The sequence below is a fragment of the Poecilia formosa genome, unplaced genomic scaffold (genome assembly GCF_000485575.1).
Source record: "Poecilia formosa unplaced genomic scaffold, Poecilia_formosa-5.1.2 Scaffold698, whole genome shotgun sequence".
Classification (NCBI taxonomy): Eukaryota; Metazoa; Chordata; class Actinopteri; order Cyprinodontiformes; family Poeciliidae; genus Poecilia; species Poecilia formosa.
This window is the reverse complement of record NW_006800637.1, coordinates 137,090-140,864: the sequence shown is the minus strand read 5'-3', so window position 1 is coordinate 140,864 and position 3,775 is coordinate 137,090.

The following is a 3,775-nucleotide window of genomic DNA, read 5'->3' as shown; positions in this document are numbered from 1 at the left end:
AGGAACTTTATCTCCTTGTTCTCCTTGTTGGCTTCTGCAAAATCATGGAAGAGTTTGGCTTTTGTTCACATTTTTTTCTTTGCTTCTCTTGAAGTGAACCATGGTTCCTTTGTTCTTTCACATATTTGTTGACGTTCTCCTCTGTTTACTTTCAAGCAATTTGAAAAAGTTTGCATGTAAGTGTCAACTTCTCCCAGTGAGGTGAAGATAAAGCAGACTTGTTTTTTTAAAGTTTTGCTTCTCTTCTCTCCAGTTTCCTCAGACAAGTGAATTTGAGATTTAAGAATATTGATGTTTTTCCCAGTTTCGGCAAAAAGTTTTAGGACGGATATTTCCTGCTCTGTAAAGTTAACCCATTCCCCTAAGTTGCTGATGTTAAAGGGAAATTCATTTCTACTCTGCAGGGACTCTTCAGTGTTTTCTTCCTTCTGTCTTCCTCTGCGGAGTAGTATGAGTTTTTCTTTCAAAAAGTGTTGGTATTCCACCTTTAAGGTTGAGCACATTTCTTTAAAACCTTCAAGTTTTTTCCTCATTTGTGGAAACTGGCTACCAGTGACTGCAAGTAAATCCCTACACCTCATTTCCAGCTTGCTGAAGTCATCCATAACACTCTGGATCAATTGAAGGAACCAACGATTGCTCTGGTTAAATGTTACACAGAATCCTGGAGCAGCAACATTTAAACTGCTCAGAGGTAGCATCCAGACTTTAATCGGCACAACGTTTTCTCCGTTCGGTCCAAGAAGGCTTGGTAGACTCTGATAAACTTGCATGGCATCTTGGAAGGTTCTGGGTGTCTTCTCGAGTTTAAAGTCTCCATAGAAGGTGCAGACAGACTTCTCAGCATTTATTATATTTTTAAATTTTCTTTTCATTGAAGCTTCAACTTTAATAAAAAACAGTTTGGCCTTGCCTTCAATTTGAATGTCTTGATCATTTTCACTTTGAGAAGCCTCTTGTTCAAACACAAAGAAGGCCTGGGCTCCATAAAGAACAGCTGTTACTACATGTGTTGCTGGAGTTCCTTCAACTTGTTCTTTATGCTTAAGGTTGTTTTGTCCAAGATGTTCCATCGACAGCTCCTGAACTTTAGTTGTCACCTTATATGCCAGTGTCAATTGGCACTGATTTGTGGATGTCTTTTTATGCTCCAAGTATTTGCCAGAACCTTCAACTTTTATCATGTCTAACATGTAACTTGCTTTTAGTGATCCGTAAACATTCAGGGATGAAAACTGTCCTTCAGTTGAATCAGATGCATCCACTTCAAAGGTGTTATGTCTCTGTGGTCTTTCTTGTATGTGTCTTTTCAGGTCATCGCTGTCCCACAGTGTGATTCCTAAAGAGACAAAAACAATATTAGTGTTTTGGAGAGCAGATAAGCTTTATGGTTAGGTCCAATTTAAAGCCAAACTCAGTTCAAATTAATCTTGTAATAACACGGGATATACATAACCTTTGACTCTGAAGCCTCCAAACCTCTCACGTCCACAGAGAAGCAGCACAACACACATTTTAAACACATTGTTCAAGATGTGTTGCATGTGCCACCCTCTTGGTTCCACAATCCCAACTACATGGTCAGGATGCTAACAGAAACTTGTTGGATTCCAATTTCACTAGTTGCAGGTTCCTAAATAATGGAGCCATAATAAGCTTGACGCTCTCCGTCCTTCCCCTTCAGTCCACTTGATGACGAAAACAACAAAAAAAACAGACTGGGTCCTCTTGATAAAAGTTAACGGTTTACTTCAAAAATAAAAACGGTACAAATGTAACTTTTCCACAAAAATAATAAACAAAAGAGAGTCTTAAGCGAGAGAAAGAGAGAGAGAGGTCAAAAAACTGTGTGGCTCCACTGCAACTGCCCAACTGATTCTGCCTGGCCACACCCTCAAATCCTTAACTGCCATTACATATGCAAATTTACAAGAAGGCCTTAGTATAGCCCAATATAACACATTAATATGCAATAGAGATATAACTTGTAATCATTTTTATCCAAATAAATAAATTACTATAAGAAATATAAACATAATTTATCCTAAAGGTCTGAATGAACTAAAATTGAATTTCGGCTTCTACACTAGTGTACTATATGAACTGTATTTCCCAGCATTCCCCACTAGAAGAAGAAGAAGAGTTTGAGGAGATTAAGAAATCCTTGGATTTTATGTCTGATGAGATAGCAAACAATCTCACAGCAACAAAATCTTATAATGAGCTTAATGGGGGAAGTTAAAGAATTAAAGAGACAGAATGTAGAGAAAGACAAGCAAATAGCCTTCCTGAAACATCGTGTGGCTGACTTAGAACAATACAGTCGAATGAATGACGTTATAATTAGTGGGTTGGAAATGAAGCCATGGTCATTTGCCCAGCCGTGACAGAGGCAAACATTACTGAGAAAGGGATGAAGAGCAAGGAACTTTCGAAAACCAGGTCATATCATTCTTCAGTAACAAGGGCATTAGCATTGATAATAATGGCATTGAAGCCACTTCCACAAAAAAAAACAAAGGAGTTAAACCTGCTATTGTAATGAGGTTTACAAACAGGAAACATAAGAAGGAACTCCTAAAAAACAAGGGAGGAGATTAAAAGGATCCAATGTTTATATAAATGAGCATCTTACCAAAGTTAACGCAGATATAGCAAGACGAGCATGTTTTCTCAGGAAACAAAAGAAAATACAGTCAACATGGACTTCAAACTGCAAGGTTTATATCAAATTAAACGGTTCACTGGAGGAAGCCAAGGTACTGACCACCTGACAAATATCAGTGAAACAGGAGAACCAGGCAACTTCTGATCAACTTTCTGGAATCCAGTAATAAATCGAAAATATACACATGAATATAGAAACATATATTGACCCAGACAACAATTTCCTTGATTATTTGAATGACAACTGCCATTACTTCTCTGATAATAACTATAGTCAATGCTTTAATTCAGATCAAGAAATGTCAATTATTCACTTCAACATCCACAGCCTTTATGCTAATTATGAAAAAATCAAAGAATATTTATATCAACTAAAAAAAATCCTTCAGTGTCATAGCAATAACAGAAACCTGGCTCACCTCTGAGAAGGGAGCAGACTTCCCACTGAGGGGGTATGAGTTCAATTATATAAGCAGAAAGAATAAAAATGGTGGAGGTGTAGCTTTGTACATTAATAATGAACTAAAATACAAGGTGGTAGAAAAAATGTCAGTGTCAGTTGATGAAGTAATGGAATACATCACTATTGAAATCCAGTTTGAGAAGCAGAAAAATATCATAGTCAGCTGTGTGAACAGAGCACCAACATCTGGCACTGAAGTCTTTACAAACTACATGGAAACATTGTATGTTGAATCCAAACAAAGTTAAAAGTACAGCTAACTTTATCGATATTATGCATAGTTTAGGTTTATATCCACTAATTACTAAACCAAGCAGAACAACAACACACAGTTCAACCCTGATTGACAATATATTTACTAATTACATGGAAAGTAAAATGAGAAGTGGACTTATTACTCGGCATTTAATTTCAAGACCAGTCGAGACCGCAACTGTGAAAATATCACTAAACATGCAGCATACTGTCCAGTTTATTTAACATCTTTGTTTTCAGTGGATGCAAAACGCACCGATTAAAATCCAAGCAACTACGTGTTTCTGTTACTCCCCCCCCCCTCCCCACCTTTCACTCTCCCTCCTCCTCCCCTCCCCACCTTTCACTCGCGCGCGGCGCTCCAGGACATGCGCAGTGGTTTCCTCTCAG